This window comes from Bombus huntii, chromosome 3 (assembly GCF_024542735.1).
Source record: "Bombus huntii isolate Logan2020A chromosome 3, iyBomHunt1.1, whole genome shotgun sequence".
NCBI lineage: Eukaryota > Metazoa > Arthropoda > Insecta > Hymenoptera > Apidae > Bombus > Bombus huntii.
The window spans coordinates 12,896,881-12,918,766 of NC_066240.1; the positions used below are offsets into that span (position 1 = coordinate 12,896,881).

Genomic DNA, 21,886 nt, shown 5'->3' on the forward strand with positions numbered 1-21,886 from the left:
AGGAAAAGGTTGACTCCTGTAGGACCGTTTTTTCTTCTCTTTCCACTTTTTTTTCATCGAGAAAATAAGCCGCCTCTTACTTCCACTGAAAAATTGATAGTTTCAAGTTACCTTCGGCCCTCCATTTGCCCCGAGTGCTCTCTCGTGAAACATTCATCGAGAAATTAGTAGATGGAGACAAATTAACGAAAGATATGTAATACGTACTGCGGAACCGCCATTTTGTAAAATCACGTTTGATTGGAAGACGTTGCGTAGAGGAGAGGTTAGGTGAAAAGTAGGCGCGTGCAGAAATAGCCGATATGCAACTAAGGAGCTTATCGATCGTTAATTACGTAACGAACTGACGACGAAGGAAAGACGCTTCATAGGCGACCTCGTAATTCACCGGTTCGGGGTTACGGTTTTCTGCTTCTGGTCGCGCGCGCCCGCCCACTCCTATGTAAATTGCACGCGATTATGCACAATATGCGATACACGCCGCTGTATGGAAACAATTACGGGACAGCGAACGGGACACATCGAATCACGAAACTCTGCAGCCGCTAATCGATATTTGGCTTAAAATCTGAGACCGGATTTTATAGTTCCGTAATGCAAAACACACACGGCGACTGTAAATCATTCTAAGCTTTATCACGAATCATCTAACTTGTCAGATTACCGAAAATTCCAAATATGAAATTTTTTATATTTTTGAATAGATTAAAAGCAAAGAGATTAGGAATTTCTCCTAATACTAATTGCCGTTAAGTATTAGTCAGGTCAAGGATACTAACAATGGTACAGGTAAGGGTTCCTTTAGCGATGTGAATTATCCTAAACTCGCAAAGGATACCTGTACCGAACCGGTGTAACCATCACCTCCTCGAGGATGCATTATTAAGGAACTCTATTTCGAATGAAACGGTTACGGGACCAAGTTTCAGTACGCCCTTTGTCTCAAGTTATGCCGTAACGTTTTAGCCTGTTCGAATGAAAGTTATCCTGTGTAGGACGAGCAAGGGTCGATCGGGGTAGAGAGGTAGCTGTCGAAGGGGGTAGGAGGTGGAGGTTAAGGGAGGGGGAGCAAGGAGGTGGAACGATGCGCAGTACGGCGCAAACTAGACGCACCGAGTCCGTACTTGTTTGTACCTAGCGGTATTCGTTTGCTTCGGTCCGACATACTTTGCGATATCGACTTTGCCCGCTTTTCTTTCGTTCATCCATTTTTACTTTATTTTTAGTCTTGAAAATCCTAGACTGAAACTTTCTTTTTATGCATCAATTGTGTTTTGTTTGTGGAATAATTATTTTTTAAATGAACTAAATAATAAGGTTATTTGTTATTGTATTTGTTATGTTACATTGATTGAAATAGATATTATAAGTCTAATTGGATGGTTTGTATGCACATATTTGGTTTTCGTGAAAAGATACTTATAACAGCTCTACAGCTCTTCGTAAACCTGCGCGCCTGGTACACACTCGACCAAGTCGTCCCTTGTAATTTGTTGGCGCCTATAGAACATGGAGTCTCGGCTCCGGCGATGCCAAGACCGTAGAACCAGAATGCACGAAGCGCGACTACAGTCGTTAACCGTGCCTTCACCTGCTAAATCTAGCCCCTCATGAATATATTTATATTCTTATAGATAGAAATATTAAATATGTATTTAGATAGATCACACGCATTCTAATATCAATAATATCACAGAAGTCATACATGGATGATATAAGATTATGCATTATCGTTACTCGTTGTGTTCGAGCATCAGATTATATGTCATACTGACGTAAGCGTCTATAAATCAGAACACTGACGAACGATCGATACAATGGATCGAATCTAACCTTGATAATGCGTTTATAGTACTGCGCAGTTATAATCTATTGTGCAATTCTTCTGTATAATTCTATGATGTCTTATTACATTGTAGAATATAGTAGATCACGTTGTAAATAATGACAATATCAAAGCAGAAGGAATATGTATCGGTATGATAGATTCGACCCGCTACATTGAACGGTCAACGACGTTCTGACTGGCGCGCACTCGCATCGCGCAACACGTGACCAAGCACCTAACCAGCCAGCCGGTCGAGTGGGGAAAGCCTTTTCCCTTGAGTTTCGTGTACTGTACAAGTAATGACAGGCGAGGGTGTGGGAGAAGGTGTATGATCGTAACGTGATGCGAATCGGGACTGAAAATGAACTGCGTTAAATATTTGTGTATTCTTAAATTGTTTATTTGTCGCTTCCCAAAGATTCTTCACTTGGAAAAAGAAGAAAAACAATATCTAGGATCTAATTGACAACATTAATCAATACGCTTTCCAAAATTGTCGAAATTTTATTAACGAATACGAACTATAATATAAAAAGAAAGAAATCAATTTTAAGACATACGTATATAAAGTATTAATTGGACAAAACATTCATTAAATTCTCACAAAATGAAATCGCTACTTTAGGCATAGATGAAGCTGAAGGGACTCTTTAGATCTGCTCTCGGTTTTTCAAAAACAAGACGTTCCTTTGCAATCACGTTGAATTCGAGGTCGAGAAATTCGAGCTTGAACAAGTGTAACTTTGTGCGCTGGCCACGGTATATCGCGGTTATTCAATTTCGTGGCAACGAGATACGCGGTGCCGAGGAGAAAACGAGTACCGCTACGACACGAGTTCCGAGTTGAGTCGTTTTCCCCTTCGCGCGGGTTCCTCCCTTCCTCCTTGGCCCCTGTCCCCCTCTTCCTATCCGTGAATGTATCCCATCCTCTTCTATCGTGTATGCTCGTTCGTTCGTTCTCTCTTTTCACCGTTAGCGTTGCTCTGCCATTACTATATACCTTCTCCACTTCCTCGACCGTCCTTCGTGAGTACGCTGCAATTTTTGTCGGTTAGCAGCCAGGTCGGTGAGGCCAAACATGAAAATCAAACTTCAAGGAAATTCCTGATTCCAGCTGTGTATCTCTTTCGAATCCCGAAACACAGGCAAAAGGCGTATTTTGTTGTTACAAGATTATCATGTGTTTTATCTTACTTTGGAAATTCCTCAAAGGAACACAGCCATTTGAAATTTCAAAAGTGGGCCACTTTTAACTGAATGGTGGCCATTTTATCAAAATGGTAGACAAAAATGTTCGCTAGCAATCACGAAATACCGCGAAAGTAAAAATACCTAGGATTTCATAGAACCAGCAATATCAGTTATGGGTTAACCTACAGTATCGATTTAAAATGTCTAAAATTATCAATTTAAAATGTCTAAAATTATCAATTTAAAAAACTTAAAAATATTCCATTATTATAATTAATTATATAATCTTCAGTTTCTTTAAATATTCAATAAAATATAGATTTGGATTTGAGAATGAAGATTATTGAGTGCGAAAGACAAAGAATCTGAAATTGTTTGATGTACACACGACAGGGTGCGCTCAGTTGCAAGACGAATGGCGTGTTCAGCTACTTTCGAGACGTTTTCTACGATAAACTTCCTTTCTCTGCTACTGGCCACGTCCTCCTCCAGATATTAAATCTCAATGTTTCCCACCAAGTCGTCGGAGTTCAGTTGCAAAGAAAGGGAGAGATCTATCCATGGCTAGGTACTATCGGGCCCCTCGAATTCGAAAGGTCTTGGCTGCTTAACCCCTTTAACCCTTCGGTAATCCCGCCACGATCCCACGGAGACACAGTCAAAGCTTCTACTTACTTTCAGTCCACTATCTCTATCTCTCTCCTTCTCGCGCTATAGAATCGATCCAATAGGAGAGACTTTTCGACATTTTGAATAGACGATTCCCCAACTGTTCGATTTCTTATCAATAACAATTTATCAATCCCCTGATATGAGCGACTGTTATTATACTTTTTTCAAGATTTATAAAATTTAACAAAGCATTTAAATACTTATATATTATAGTGATAAAACATTTCATCACATGAATATCTCTGAATAAATTAGTACGAGCAGTCCCTAACCTTGAAAGCAACCTTCGACGATAAACCAACCGATGTCACACATATGAACGTTTCTTATATTTGGCTTTCGTCAGAAAAATTCCTCGATTCTATATTTAGTCCACTCTGTCTCCAAACATCAACATTTTCTTAAAAGTATTCCTATGAGTAGAATAACGTCTTAGAAATAAAAATCAGATCTTGAAGAAATTTCTTGAAGCGAGCAAATTTCAAAGTTTCAAAATTCAACGGAAATTTCTTAATTCTAACGTAGACGCGAAGCGTAGATCCGTTGTGTAGGGGCTCAGTGGTCGAAAATGACGGGCGTGACATTGAATAAAAATAGTGACACCTAAGGAAATGGTTAACCAAAACCCGAGGATGCTACAGCGAGGACAAACAAGCGTCTAATCCTGGGCCGGTGTGGCGAGCTTGTAGAATCGGGCCTAAAACTCAGACCAGAAATAGGGATCCTTCTCTCCCTCAGGCTGAAACGGACTCAGGAAGTTCGGTGGCTCGTGTCTGTTCAATTACAAGACAGCCAGAGTACAACGCTCCCACCAGCATGGCAACGTTTCACTACGAACGAATCCTGACTCGCGTTTTTCCACACATATATAGTAGCTCGCCAAAGTATTTTGACAACTTACAATAGAAAACTTTTATGTGTATATCGTGTGTACTATATGAACGTTTTAAAATTTCATTATAACTATGTATAAAAAAACACGACTGCTATGAATATACTGATGAAATTTGAAACTAATCTGAAAATGTTTATATTGTACGTATTATATGAAACTGTATTTACCTCTGCTTTTTTTTCGTTTCGTTTCTTCTTGCCTTTATCCTATTTCTTGTTTCATGATTTCGCTGCCTTATGTATTTCTTACGATTTTGAAAATTTAATATATCAGATGAATTAGGTCAGCTGATAAAATGCATGAATAAAGAGTCTTGGTTCAACATGGAGGACGAGAATATCTCTAGTACGACCTCCAACTGGTACTGGACGTGCAAAATTGTTCGGAAGAGATCCGGACTTCCAAACGAAGGATTGCAGGTTGCTTTCACGTTATTCTTTTACTCGTAATCCGTGCTACAAGATAATATTTAAATCAAATTTTTAATGCATATTTCAGTGTTAGAGTAATTTTTAATATCTTTCCAGTAATTTTAGACATATGAAATGAGCCCAAATTTTATAATAGTAACTTCTAATCTGGAGTAACATCTGTCAAATCAGAAGCGACGAAGGTTATAGGAAAGGATCATCTGTCGATTGGCATTCAATAATATTACCAGAAGACATCGATTAAAATCGTTTGGACAAGGATTATTCAGTCCCAGGACAAAAAGGAGTTCTATCTTTCTTTCGGTGGCCGGTGAGTAGAGAAGGAAAGCGAGGGACGAAAAGAGGTTTCGACGTAGTCTAAAGAGCGAGAAGGACAGAGTAAGCCAGGACTACTCGACTCTTCTATCCTTGTTGTTGGTTTATCCGTCTCTGTCTCTCTGCTCTCGTCTCGCTCGATGCCCGAACGCGCTCCTCTATTCGAGACGCTCGATATTTTAATTCCTGCCGATCGACCAGCTCTCCTGCAAGCCACCTTCTCCAGTGAATATCGTTCCCGCTCGAAAGATGCGTCGGAAATACGGAATATCGATGACACTTCGAGGCAAATAATTTGCAAAAAATCAGAGGAATGTCGAGGAACCGCGGCAATCGTATTTTCCTCGGTATTGTTAGCCCAATGAATAAACAATTAGATCTTTCTTCCTTTAAAAATGGAAAGGAAGATGCGGCTGAAGCTACGTTATCCACCAGCGAAGATCGTTAACGATCATACCGTCAATGTTATAGTTAACCTCTACTATTTTAAAGTATGAAAATCGAAATCTAACAAAGAATCAAAGTACATAGATGACACGTAAGATAGGAATTCGAAACTCGTCACGGTATCGTGCCATCAGGGTTAGCCATTACGCTGGAGGCGAACCGTAGTCGAGTCGAATGTTTGTAATAATTGTAACGAACGCGATGTACCGTTAACGGTGTGCCGTTTGCAACGAATACGCGAAGCTCGAATACACGGGCGGACGTAGAGCGCGAATACAGTAGATTCTCTCGCTTCGTAGAGGTGGAGGTTCGTCGCGAGAACGGAGAGGGGAGAACGTGCGAGGAACGGAGAAGGGAAAGACGAGTACGTGTGGTTGAATGTTACTCTACTTCGTTCCTCGAACTTCACCATCGCTTTTCTCACTCCTCTTTTCTCTGGCCCTCTCTTCTAAAGGGAAAAACAGAGAAAGAAAGTTTTTTGTTCTGGTTCGTTTACCGTTCTTCCTTGTACGATTGTCACGTGGTTCCTTTTTCCCCTCTTTTTCTCTCTTGCTCGCGTTACTTTTTCTAGAAGTGTCCTTTTGTCTCACTCGTTAACTCATATGATTTTGTTCCTCTTTAACGCGCACACTTTTGTTCCTCTCATTAAGTCTCATTTTCTGTTACTCTCCTCTGCTCTTTTTCATCGCACGCGTCCACTCTTTTTCTTTCACTTGATTCGCCGTCTCGCTTTCTCTTCAGGTAATGCATCCCTTTTCCACCCTTTTCATTTCGCTCGCTCGATCGGCAACTCACTCCTTTTTCTTCCGCTGAGTGATGAGCTTACACACTCCTCTCGTTCACTTTGTTTCCTTCTCTTTCCTTCCCCCGGTTATATTATATTTACTCCGTTCTCTCGCTCGCTCCATCGTCAGACATTCCTCTCCCTCTGTTTCTCTGTCTCGTTCGTTCTAGCTTATTCATCGATTCAGTTTGTCCCTCCGCCACACTGACTCTGCCATCTCTCTCGTCACCTTTCTCGCTCCCACTCGGGCTCACATCCACTCTTCGCTTATAGATTCTCTTCCTCCCTCTTTGTTCGGCCTTTATTCGTCTGTTTTTTTCTTTACTGCCGCCAGAGTACGAGCACACGGGCAACGCAGTTGCTGCGTTCTCGGCGTGTCAGTGTGGACCGGCAATCTGTGAACAGCCGGTTTAACCGAGGAGGAGGTGGCCCGATCGATTTTTATGATGTTTCAAAATTCTCTATGCGCATTCTGCACAGAAACTAACCACTTACACCGGCACCCATCATTTTTATCCGATTGACACGCCCGAATTTACCCTTTATTTTGCCCTGTGTCTTTGGTTAACCTCTATCGATTTGGCACTCGACTTTATTCGATTAACATGTTGCATTAGGTCATTCGAAAAATTCGTAGAAACGGTTAAGAAAGACTGAATTAGAATTAGACTTTGCGTCATCTATAACGAATAAGTTTTCAAATAAGTTTTGTTTAGACTAGATCGCGATGTATGTACGATGGCGAGACCACATTATACGCGGTATTTATTCGAACGTTTCGTGATTTGATAAAAATCAACAATAAAAACGCTATGAACTTTACCTTTTTTGTTTTATGATGTAGTCGTTGCTTCTATATTAATCGAAGTTTTCAGACGATAACAGAGAGAAGATTAACGCAAAAAATAGTAAGAGTTAAATGCTTTGGCTTCTGGAAATTAATTAATGACGCGCGATCATCTTATTCCCTGAATAACAAGTCGTACGGTCGATTTCCATCGGACCTCAGGGGGATCGTTAAGCTCTCGACTAATCTGCGAGCCGACTAACGCCGGGTAATTCCAGTAACACGCTCTATAGAGTGTTTATTGAACTAAGATTTAGTAGAAGGCTTCTCGAGCTCCCAACGAGGAGTTCGCATCTTTTACCGAGCCACTAAACGTTATAGGTTAAGTCGCTGTGATTCTTTCGCCGATTATCTCGCCAACTTATCGATCCTTCCTTTCAGCCACCACTTCTATCTAATCAGATTACCGTGCACCAAATCTTCATGATTTTTCTCTCTCTGTTTATTGACTTTGTGACATGTGTTTAAAAACATGAGGAGGTGGGAAATATAATAGACCCAGTACTGTTAATTTTCTGAATATTATGTCGCTTGGTGACTAAATATAAGTTTAGACAATATCAGTTGAATTTTACTTGATTAATTCTAGACTGTATAACTCATATTATTAATCTATTTTAGACGTTTGGGATAATAAGATATATATATATATATATATATATATATATATATATCGGGTTAAGGTTAGAATTTTGGGCGTTTGACGAACCTTCGCTCGAATTTACCATCGCGGTTATAGTTGATATTTATTGGTACAAATGTGGTCACTACAAGAGGCTACAAGTAATAGCGGCGATCGGATGGTCGAGATGTCGATGACAACGAATTCAGCTTCGATAACGAATCCACGATCAACGGAATGACGAATGCGATGTGATACACGTATGACTCCACGTACAAGTAAAACCTAGCCTGGCTAGGCTATTGGGGTTTTTCATAACATTCCAAAAGGGAAGCCCCGATGACCTTTCATCTCCGACATATATATATTTCTTTAATATAAATGTATAGACATAAAGACGTATATATGATTAATTTAGACACGGTTTATTTAATATAATACGTTAAACGAAAGGTTAGCAATTACATTTTATTCTTGACTATGATTGCTGGGTCACTTTGTAATTCACTGGCCTGCGTTACATTAAGCGTGTATAGCGGTTCGGGGGTCAATTCGCCCCCTCCAGGCAGTGGTTCAAACACTCGTTCGCTTTCGGCTTTCCAGTTAATCGGGTGCGGTTATTCGTAAATATTGGAAAGCGTGTTTAGTTCCTTCCTGCTACCATTTCTCTATTTCTCCCGTCCTTTTTGCATTTCCCTTGCGTTATTAAACTTTCAGAGACCGACGACGAATCATTGATTTTTATGAGTGACAATTTTCTATATAGTTCGTTACACAGCGACATAGTAATGGAATTTCAAAATGTTTTGTACGACACACATAATGTATTCACAAGAAAAAATATTTTTATGTAAATGCCTTATGTAAGATAAACGATATAATAAGTAACCGCACTTTAGTGGTAAAGAAGGAAAGAAGACCACAATTTTATCGCGTCGAACGGCAATGGACGTAAACAGTTGAAATTAAATCAACACGAGGTATCGAAGATTTTGTTTGCTGGAGAGCGAAGCGTACAATGGATTAATAACACGTGGGAAATTATTATTTCGAATAGCGTATATACGGGGTTAACCGAGGTGCACCCTCGACCTGCCTCCACCAGTGATTGTAGGGGCTGCTTTGACGGTTCTCAATGGAACCTCGGCTCCATTGCTCTCTATGTGCCAGCCCCTATTTTCTACCACGGCTACTAACCTCTTTTACTGATAGAGGGCCTGGGACTTTCGAGAACTGTAAACTCTCCAAGGCCTGCAATCTGTTTTATTGCTAATTGATCACTAAATCCTCTCTCGCCATCTTCTTCTTTCTTTTCTTTTCCTTAATATCTTTTTCAAGTATTAATATTACATCATTTATCAACTTGAACAATCCTTGGCCGCCTTGGACAATCGAGTTAATATTATTGGGGAAATTTTACAAGTCACAAGTTACAAGGACTTGTAGCTTTTCTGAGAAATCGTTTTATTACATCATATTTTGTTATGTACTTTTACAAAAAAAACTGCTTAACACCTTCAACGCGGGAGACATGAACTTACGCGTCATCGGGATTTCCTATTTTCTTACGTATAACGCGTGGATAAATGAGTACACGTTATAGAAAGATCGATTTCTGCCACCAGGAACCCCTCTTCGATTTTATGTGCCGTATGTTGAATGTGCTAACAAATACTGCTTGCAGTCGAACGTAGAAGTGTAGCGATTAAGGAATAAAATCTGGCATTGGCTAATAGAAAGTGTTCAAGAAGAAAGGAGAACCTTCCTACAAAAGTATAATACTTTTAAACTTTTCCTAAATTTCATCGTCAATTTTCCGGGCAATCCTTGCATAGCATTAACAAATTTGATAATAAAAAAAAATAAGATTCTAAAAATAATAAATCATCTGATTATCCTATTTGATAAAAAATCGCAAAATCGTAAGGAAGAAAATTATAACCTAAATCTTGTAGAACAGCCCAGATATCCCTAATATGAATCTTACAGTTTTTATAATCTCCTGTCACAAGTGTCACATAATCTCTACAGTGACCACTAAATAATGTTTGTCTTTGGCGTGGTTAAAATTTGTTTATATTCGATTGAAAATTCAACATTTTAATTTCATAACATTAAACAGATGCGTGAAAGATGTAATTAAAAGGAGACAGAAAATGACAGTTAGTCGATGCTTATTTTTTAGTAGCGTCCGAGTAAACAAGTCACGATCTTTCGAAATCTGATCACAGTGCTCTTCGTGAAAACACAGGTTGTGTAGTAAGAGGTATTGTACACGGTCGTCTGGCAAATCGATAAACAGGCGTTCCGAAGATATCGGTCGTGGTCGTTTTTTCGCGCGCACCTGCCACTTGCCACTTCCTCTATTCTCCTGATCGTTCAGGCGCGCGCTTCATTTAAAAATGATGTCCAACCAACGTCAAATCACCATCCATTTTATTAACCGTTGCTTATAATTCTCTATAAGAATTTTAAAGAAGATAAAACAATATTTCATGATCTCTAAATTTCTTAATTAACTTAGACATCAATAACTTAAGTATTAATAGGCGTTTTTTTTTAAATAAAACATAATTATAATATTTGTATTTATAATTTAATTAAAAACAAAAACAAGTATAATTCTGTTGATCTCTTTTATTTCAATATCACATTACAGTTGATATTATCGACGAAGATTTGAAGAAGACAAAGATATCAAAATATTGAGACACACAATGTCTTTCAGCACATTAATATTCTGGCAAGAGCAGTATTTTTAAAGTCATGACACAGTGGAGAAATATATATATGGTTAGCCTAAAAATTAAATAAAAGGATATGTAAGTACTGAGTTTCTAAATTGTTTTGCTGCAGACGACGGGAAACGTGATTTATCGCGTTTTTCCCTCTGTAGTTTTCTATTTGCAATATTAGAAAGTATTAGTAGACATAAAAGTGCATTTAAAATCGTGAACTTTCTGGAGAAATATGGTAACGTAAAGAAATTGGAAATTGAAGATCTCGTTCATTGCTAAGCTCACTGAACAATGAATGTATTAAAAAGAGAAGAAAAAGAAGGAACGTCACATTCCAGAGGAGAAGCTTCGATCTCGGTACAGATCGCGTTAAAAGTGATCCTTACCTTACCAGTTCGACATTCACCTAACGTTATGTAAATTAACTGAAAATTCGTGCAGCGGAAGACGCTATAAATCCAGAGGCTTTTTAGAGGACACAATGGCAATTATTTCGAATATCCGATATCGAATAGCGACTCGTTAATTTCAGCGAGCAGGGTCGATAAATAATTGAAACGTTTTATTAACTCGACCGCGTCGTTGTGAATTCCGCGGGGGCCATCGATTAAAACACAAATTCCTGACTCTTATCGCGTGAACAAACCGGAAACGGTGTTCAGGTAGACCAAGAAATTCTACGGTGGTTGAGAATTCCCGGAATGCATCGGAATCTGTTGAAATTCTTTCAATACCGGGCAAAAGATGAATTTTGAAAGAAAATAAAAAAATAAATAATACACTATTACATTGAAATATTATTATTTACGTAAAATAAAATATCTCTTTCTCGGATACAATCTCTTTATTTAGAGATCTAGCTTCTAGTGCAATGCCTATCAAAATCTCCACGAAAATTAAATTATTTTTTTATTTGATAATTTTCTACAATCGTAGAAATTTGTGATTTAAGAAATGAGTAATCGGTTATTGGATTAAGGGAATCCAGTTCGCGCTTCTGATTTCACAGATTGACGAATCGGGAGGGGAGATGAATTTAAAAAAATAAATAATAATAAATTAATACACTAAAACGTCATGGGAATTTAGTTCAAGTTGGCGATTTTCCAAATTGAGGAATCTGATTAGGCGAAGCTGGCTAGGACGAGTTCATTAAAACTTGACGAGGAATCGGAGGTAAAACAGGCAAAGCGAGTCAAAGAGGTTAAAGACCTCCCTTTTTCCCGCCCTTTTCCCGTTTTGAAGGCGCCTTTTAAAGGCCAGCTTGGCCCGGTAATCGGATTATTTTGGTGTGGTGCGTAAAACACGTTCGTTATCGGAGGAGGTCGCGAGAAGGAGGGATACGATACGACTACACACCGCACACTGTGTTTACACGAACGAAACGACACCAACTACACCGAAAACCGATGAAGACAGAACGAGGACGACGACGGCGGCGCTGTCGGCGCCACCAGCTTTTCACAGTTAGTCGCGCCATGCCGGAAGATCGATCAGCATGGATGGTCTCATGCTCGATATGCTATTGCGCTCGTATTACCTGAATCACGCTATCAAAAACGCCTGATTCTTTTCTTTTTTTTTTTTCATTTTTTTAAGGTCGCGTTCGACTGAAACATTCGCGTGCTTTCATGACTGACGAAACTTAAAAGTACTTGAGATACGTTGAGAATGAATTTATTAAGTATTTTTAGAGATTCGGATCAAACGTAGAATTTGTAGCACCTTTCACTTTTATCGATATAGAGCGACTCATGAAGGTGTTGAAACATCTAACATAGAAAAATTTTACGAATCGTATCGTATGCGTTGTTTAAAACATTTTAAAATTTCATTAGCGTTATAGTGCGACTTGATTATTGTTATTATATTGATAAAGTTTGAAACCGAGTTGAAAATGTATATGGAAATTAGAAGACACTTCGTAAAAAATTAGTATATGTGTATTATGTACACCTATCTTAAATACATAATGAGTCTTAAAAATGGTTCCGCTAAATATCGAGAGCTTTCGCTATATAGGTAATATGGATAATTAACCTTAAAATGTTTAGATACATTTGGCTATCTCTAGGTTTATTTTAAACTTCAATAATATAATGATGATAAATATGATAATGATAACAACATAATTTTCAAATAGTACTTTCGGGAGCTACTGCATATTGAAAAAGAAAATACATATACTACATAGAAATACAATTCTTTTGGATGATCAACTAAAGCCTGACATTAATTACGATCTGTGTAAGTGATGAATGCGTTTCCAACGAAGAAGTTAATCTTGACAGAGTACACATAAATGGTAGTGGTTGACTGACAATAAATCATGATCGCTGGCACACGTTCTTCGACATGTATTAATAACGAGCGAGCAGTGGTAGCGTTACACATTAATACACATACGGGCTTATCCGCAAGAAAGATGCAAACCACTCCGACGCTCGACGCGAGTCAATTACGTAACCGCAACTTTAATGATAGTTTGATGGCATCTATCATTCCGTTCAAAACAATGATCGCCCGATTGGCTAACTGTGCAATTATGCTTTTGTAACGGCCGGTTAAAAATTAACTTTCACTTCTTTCCGTCTGCGCTGGACGAAACTGGATCCTAACCTCTCCGCTTTGTAAAATCGACATTTTAATTTGTACTCTTAATCGATACCCTGATTTATCGACGGTTATCATCTTCTTCTCATAAAACTACTTTTTATACAGCAGCTCGGTAGAGTATTTAAAAAATTGTATATTTTTGATCAATATATTATGTATGTTATATAAAACGTCTTAGAAGTTTATTATTGTAACGAGATTCGATTATGATTGTCTTGGTAAAATTCGAAACGAATCTAAAAATGTATATAGAAGTTATAAGATATTTATTGCAAGCGTACACTTCACAGAAATAATCAAAATCTTTAAACTGTGAATTATTCATTACATTAATAAACCACTACATTGGGTCACTATCTTTAGCGGTGGTTGTATGTTTAAGATCACTGTTCACGCTGTATACTAATTTTTTAGTATAAAAGTATGTTTGCAATAATTATCTTTTTAACTTCTATATATGTATGTATATTTGTCGAATTGATTCAAAATTTTAATCACAATAATCGAGCCTAATTGCTAGACTGCAGATTTTTATGTATATAGGGAAAATTTAAAAATGCACAAAAAAGCACAGAATGAGTATAATATGCAAAAATATATAAAAACAAATTTCTGTTTAGTTGCTACTCTCTTTATGTACCATTATAAGAAATAAATTCCTGTATATTTCTGTATAGATACTCGCAGTCTATTTATAACAGTACTACTAAGATTTCAAAATATTTCATACAACCTACAGCATATGTTCATGAAAACGTTCCACTATAAGTGTTCCAATACTTTCGCACGTCATTGTATTTTCAAACAACTTTTGCATCTTTTGTCGTAATTTTAAACTCGCATAATATCTCCTCGGTTTCATTTACAAATTCAGAAAGAAAGAAAGAAATGACGGGGAGGAAGAAAAATGCAAATGTTCCACGCAACTACTGCAAACCAAAGTTATTGTTTATTAGAACTTACGAGTCGGCGGGAACATGGGTTGTATGGTTTAGGAATGAAAGCTATACATTATCCGTGAGATCCCTAGAAAAGTCGATGGAGCCAGAAGGAGAATGAGGGAGAATGTCGAGTGAGGGTGGGTGGGGAAACGAGCGAGGGGAAAAAAGAGAAGAAAAGCCGGAGAGGCGACACGGAGGACGGCTTTCCACTTGCGTTCGACCGTTTTCATTAGAGACTCAGCGTCATGTTTATATCGTGTTATAACGATCGACGAATTTCTTACAAAATACTTTGGTATTTTACGCTCCTTTTTTAAAATATCACAGCCCCCCTGCGCAATAATTTAACAACAATAATAGTGAATTCAGACAAGTTGCGATATTGAGTTTTCAATCGAATAAAAACGAATATTAACCGCGCTACAGAGCAACAGTATTAATCGTCAATGTAGAGGTTATGTAACCATCATGATAAGAGATAATGAATCCAATTAGCGATATGATCATTGCACAGTAATTCACCAACTAGCAATATTACTGACAATTGACAAGTTACAAATTTTAGATTATAAACTGGTCTTTTATCATTTTTCAGCCTTTACGTCGGATAGTAAAATTTGCTTTTAAAACATCGTCTGCTTCTTCTTACTAAATTCGTTCATGTTACCCGAAGATATTTATTAATACTGGTTGTAGCTTGTGATATACAAAATGTAAAGTATTGCTGAAGGTGTAAGAATATTTTATGTTTGATGTTTAAAATGTTATCGAATAAGTAATAAATCATAAAATAATCGATCAAATTTGTTCTCTATAAAAGAACGTTTCAGGAAGTGTGTACAGTATTTTGACATTTTATAAACAAAGTATCTGTCGAAGAAAACAAAAGTATCCTCATCCCGTGGCAATGAACACTGAATGAAAACAGAAAAAAGATCGTATAGATAGATACATATCGAGATTCGAAAGGTTGTCTCTAGTCTCTACTCTGGTCCCTGACCTAACCTATCGGAAAACGTGGAGTTATCAGAGCGTATATTGGTTGTTTTGCGAGCGCTTATTCGCGTTTCAATTTTGTAGCAACGACCAGTGCATGCGTCGAATCGAATTTTTCCTTCACGAGATTACCTTTGATCATATCTGGACTGTTCAAATTTCAAACCTCCCTTCAACTGCCGGTATATAACCTTAAAAGTAAAACGCTAAAGGGTAATTAAACTTCATAAATCATATCGCGATCAAATTTTATGCCATGCGTAAAAACTTTAGGCATTTATTCGATCAACGAATTATTCAAACAATTCTGAAATTCTTTGTTATAACATCATCTTTGTGCAAGGATAATAGTTTTCACTTACGCACAATGGCTCACGAAAGAATTTGAGGATTTGTAAAAACCTTTTACGAATATGTATATCGTGCGTTTTGAAACTACTACTGTAATGAGACTCGACTATCGACTATCGACTATCGATTGTATCGATAAAGTTCAAAACAGATTTAAAAATGAACATAAAAGCTACAAGTTGTTTTTTACACGTTTAAGAGATAAATGTTACGGAAAGGCATCATAATTTTGCAAAATGGCATTATATTTGACAACAGCGATGAATAAATGTAACTATACCCCAAATATGTTACTATCGCGGAAACAGTAGAAATTATTTAATGCAAAAGCTATTAACATTCACAGAGTTAAACTTTCCAGTGTGTAACTTTCTTTTGACCACCACCGTTTATAGAATATCTACAGAAACACGACAAATAACCATCTAGTAACTTCAAAAAACCTACGCGTATGTGGTAATGGTGCGGATGTCGTTACTCGTCGTAAAGGTTAAAATAGAGGTTAGCTAAGGAAAATCTCGCTAATCTGTGTCAAGCAACGTAAATGGAAGGTTAACAAATTCCGCGTGAGTTTATGAAAGAAGCACGGACGTTGCGGAAGCTGGCGAAGATAACGCCAGGCCAGATTCTGTAAACACTGTTATCAGTACCGCCGATCGTACGTCCCTGCATTGTAATCACGGGAAAAGGATACGGGAGAGCCGCGCGAGACTCTGTGCTATGTCTATACCACCTTATGGTTACGTTTGCCAGCGCAACCGCACGCTAATGAAAGAATGGATTCATTTCTTTGACGTACACGCAAGATTTACTACTCTGTTCCACTGATTTCCTCTAAATTGAATATACACGTAGGTGACGCATAGATGCAATCATAGAGGACATACTTTGATGAGTATAAATCATGTGTAATTATTACATGTATTTATCATGTGTGTTTATTAAATATAGGGTTACCTAAGGCCATCCGATGGGTCAATACAAAAATAGATGCTTATGGTGGTTCGCGAAAATATTTGTACATACTTACTATAGAAAATTTTGATGAGTATATTATGTTAGTTATACGAAACTTTTTGAAATTTTATTAGCACTTTAACGAGACAGGGCTTGTCATGGTTATTTATATCGATCAAATTTCAAATCAATTCGAAAACATATATAGAAGCTACAATATATTTATTGCAAACATATACGTATTTATTTAATAAGGAATTAATATACAACATGAATAATGGTCACAAACATAGAATTAGTTGTAAAATTGGTCTCGCTAAAGATACTGCGGCTGATTAATGTATAATGAGTAATAGATTGTTCAAATACTATAGGTGATCTTCGTGAAATGTATGCTCGTAATAATATCTTCTAACTTCTATATCATGATGATCCTGTTTAATTATCATGCAAATGAAATTTCATAAGGTTTTGTATAACGCACATAATCTATTAACACAAGATTTCTATCAGTGTTCAAATATTTTCGTAAGCCAGTATATGTTCGTTTGCGTTTTGTTATGGAATGGAAGTCGTAAACATCATTTGAGTGAAAAATATAGGTTAATAACATTGCACGGTCAATAGTAAGAGGTTAAAGTATCGATACATCGAATTCAATGTTCGATGAGGAGGCGCTTTCGAAGGTGGCCAAAGCCAGTTAAAAATAGACACCGGTGTCACTGAAAATAAAGACTGCAGTATACCACTCTATGACACCGATTGCTCTGCTTTGATGCGTTCAACCATCTTGGAACGTTACTTTTCGAACCGCCATCGAACCTAACCCAAACTATTAACGGGAAACTTCTACCTGAGAAGTTGACCGCGGAATTTTTTGCGTTCACAGGAAACTGGAAAGTGCAGAATTGCATAGAACGTACATAATATGAAAAAATATATAAAATATTGGAAATATAGTACTTTCCATAATACTTGATGGATAAAACGACTTTCTATCGAATCTGTACTTTTTTAATTATACCCTCAAAAATATGAATTTGTATAAACATCTGCAGTATATTTATAACTTTACATATTGGATCACACAGTTGCAATGAAATATTTCCAATTCGTATATCAATGCTTTCAACTGATCGATAACTACTATGGAATTGTGAAAATTCAGTTCATAACATTTACAAACGTGCACGTTTAACTAGTATATTGGGCATATTTGACTAGCATTTTAGATAGTACTACAACAACTCATTCAACATCTCCAATAAAAAAACTTTTTTGTGCGTATTGTGTTTTTAATAAAATATTTTGAAATTTCATTAGTACTGTAATGAGACTCGATTAACATTATTATATTGGTAAAATCTGAAATCAGTCTGAAAATATATACAGCAATAACAAGATATTTAGGTACTGGAACAGGTTTCATTAAAAATTCGTATGTATATAGAACGAACAGCCATCTTCAACATATAATAAGCATTAAAGATGGTTCCACCAAAAATTGTAGCTTATTAATATAATCAATAATTGACTGTGTAATTCATTTGCTGATTTCTATATACTGACACTAAATATTTTCTAACTTTAAGGTTGTATTCGTACTTTTGCAAGTACTGGGCACAACATTATTATGCGGCCTAATTAAGGTTTAAAGTTAAGTTTGAAAATGTAACGCGATGAAGGGCGAGGCTCCCTGCTTGAAGCTAATGCGCCTTATGGTAATTGCGGCCCTGTGTAACTTCTATATATTGCAGACTTTCAAACTTTACCAATACGTATAATCATAACAGTCATATTTTGCCGCAGTACTAATATAATTTCTAAGTCTATTGTATAACACATAGTATATATATCGATAAAAAATGTTTGTAAGCGTTCAAATACTTTCAGCTATGTGATAATAACGTAATACTTTCTCAGTAAGTCATTGGAGATAAAATAAACAATACTACAACCTGCACGGAATTACAGTATTAAAGTTGACAGGGTTATTACTGTTTTGTTCGGTTCATTAAGAATCAAAGAGTTAGTCAGCTAGCGGTTAGAGGGAATTGACGCTGGCGAATAGTTAATCATGTTATGATAGACACTGCCAAGGCGGACGAAAATAAATCGCCCCTCTCGCTCGTTAAGCGTATCTTAACGATGCGAAATATTTGATTAGAAAGAGCGCGAGGGTTCTGCGGTCTCGCACGCGCGTACAATACGATCCGTTTTCCTCCATCTCCATCGAATTCCTCTATCCAGAGATGAATCCTTGGAAACGATAAGAAAGTTACTACAAATCCAAGGGCTCGCAACAGAAGCGGTCTCTGTCCATGTTTGTCTGTCTCCAGGAGAGCTAAAGAATAATCTAACCTCTTAAATTTCTGTTCGATATATTTTATATTTTTTAAACAAAATATTCATTGCATTGTATAATTTTTATAGATGAAGAACATGATAAGTTACATTTTCCATCTTGCATAGAGAAGCATTTTTTAAGTTCGATACATTGTTAACCAATCTTATATCAAAATTATCTTTTTATTTGATTTTCGGATGAAAAATGTGTTTTTGATATCCTATCGAAAATTTAAAAAATATTGCTAATGTTAGTTACGTTCAGATTAATATTATGTTAATAATATGTGTTAATGAACAATGTTAATGACATTTGTGAATATTTTATAGAACATATATAAGATAAATTAATAAAATGAGTCACTGAATATACACAGACACTGAAGCGCGGTATTTTCACAGTGTTGTAAATTCTAAGAGTACTGCCCGGCCAGCAAACATCAGGCCCAATTTCGTCAAGTCCCTCCGCCATTTCCAATTTACGAGGAACGTTCGTTTATTCCCGGAAGTAACGTTTTTTGACGAAACTGGACCGAGTCTAGTAAACGCGTATTTCACGAGAAGAGAAAAAAAGCTTCGAGGAAAAATTCGATCATTCCTCGGTTCCGTCTGTGACCTTCCGAGCGCGCAATTTTCGAAGAAACTCTCGAGAACACACGAAGAGTGAAATCGGCGTGCGGCGAAAAATAGCGCATTTAATTATAGGTCAAATGCGAGATTCCGCGGGGCAGCTGTTTAAATAGCTACGCATTCGATGGCCGACAACACTTTTGCAAAAGACTTGGTGTTTGATGAAAACACGCCTCAACCCTTCGTGGTTCTACATATGTCTAAATACGTTCTATTACATTCTACGTCATTCTGTTTTATTCCATTTTATTCTATTCCACTCGATTCTTCTCAGCTTTAACAATTGTATTCTTTATGTTCCAAATTAATCTAATAGAGATGATACCGAGTGAATGAATAAATGAAAATATAAAAATTCATTTCAATTATGAATAGATTTTCAAAATAGATAATCGAGTATGAACTGATTGAGATAGAACGTCAAATGGTGCTTGAACTGCGAAGGGTTAAAAGATTACGTACACCAATTTCGTCAATATGTACAGCAAATTCATCAATTCAACGTGCCGTTAAAAATCAAAAGTATCGGTGATATTTAAGGATAATGTAGATCACTTCAAAGTCACTCCGAACTATCGAAATTTTAATAGCCTCAATTCGTAGAAATATACCTAATAAAGTATCGATCGCATCAAATTAATTAAGAATTTTTTAGTACAGGATGTAACTAATCCCATTTTCAAAGAGAAGTTATAGGTGCCCATAAACTCTAAACGTCCTTTCCTCGTTTTTGTTTTCGACCCTATCGATTCCGAGATCACGGGACAATGAAAACAATGTGCTTGGGTGAGTAATCCTTCCTATACTTCCGACAGCTAATTGTAAGGGAGAGCGTGAGTGTGAGAGAGATAGAGTTATAGGCGACGACAGGCATTAAACAAGGACAGAGAGAGCCGCACGCCTGCTCGCTGAGACACTGTTAGTCATACGCATACCTGCCTACTTAGGGAATTCGAAGCCAAGTATGGCAAGACCTTGCGTTATCCAAATTGATGGTTTTGTAGTTACGCGGCGCTTTCATCGCTCCTGAATCCTTTGTTGCGACAACCGTTTGTTAACTGTTTGTTAAATTTAGATATTAAGCATGTTTTATAAATGTCCATTGCGTTGATGGTAATTTTTAAGATTTACTATTGGAAAAAAGCACATAAAATTTCAGTTTGGAACGAATTTGTAGCGGCCTATTATGGTTACGTTATCACTGGATCGTAATGTTATCATGTTGTGATAACTCTAGATTTTGTTGTTGGGAAACAACGAACATTTTATAACTGAATAATTGAATTGAGTTTAGTAGTAATCAATATGTGTTTGAATTTAGCATAGAAAAGACAAATAGTTCTATGAGATAATAAGTCTCTTATTAAGTCTTGTTAATTCGCCAATTGAGAAACGAATAGATACATCGAATAAAATACGACTGACAAGAACAAGGAAATGGGTATGGAGAATATAAAAAGTACTTTTCCAATTTGAAAAATTTTAAATATAAGAAACTTAATTATAAGCCTGAAACGCGAATGTTTAAATTACTTGATGAAATAAACGGGCCTAATGCAAAGTGGAACGTCGCTTTTCTGCATTATTGGTGGATCTAGCCTGATGTTCCGCACGATGTTGCACAATCTTGCAATAGCGGAGGATTGCTTGCGACGCATCGTTGATAGGAGCATTCAACTCGCGATAAGATAATGTTCGTGATTAATCGCTTCAGGCCCAATCTGCGGAGTCGTTCGCGGGCACGAACATGTCAATCTGCGAACTACGCGATATAGTCGCCTCTTGGTTATTAAAATACGAGCGTGGCCTAACGTCTTCGAACGGAGACGTTTTTGGAAATACGACTGTCGGACGTCAACAGTCGCAAACCACCATATTTATGAACCGAAACAAGAGTCATAAATCGATAAATCTGTACACAAAGGCTGCTCTTGGACAAACCTTCCAACAATTACGAGATGAAAGTTAAAAATATATCTTAAACAATTATTTTTTGGAAGTTGTTTTTAAATTCTGTAACATTTAATATAAAAAAGATCATCTATAAAATTCGAATGCTACGAACGTTTCAGAATGGATATAGTCTTGTTCTTTTACTTGCAGAAGAAAGAAAGATGGATGGTCATCAAGTAAATTCGGACGAGAGAATTCCTAACCAGCAATCTTAAAGAATTATGTATGTATCTTTTAAAGAAGTTTATCCTTCCAACTAAACTCTACAACGCTTACTTGAACGTGGATGATCTTATTTATGTCGGTTTATCGGAAGATCTCGTGAG

The 21,886-nt window shown here is 37.0% G+C and overlaps 1 protein-coding gene across 3 annotated transcripts in view; it reads right to left on the bottom strand.

Annotated features, from left to right (window-relative positions):
* Positions 1-21,886, bottom strand: part of LOC126863503 (uncharacterized) — a 99,068-nt gene that overhangs the window by 36,159 nt on the left and 41,023 nt on the right. The window lies entirely within an intron of this gene.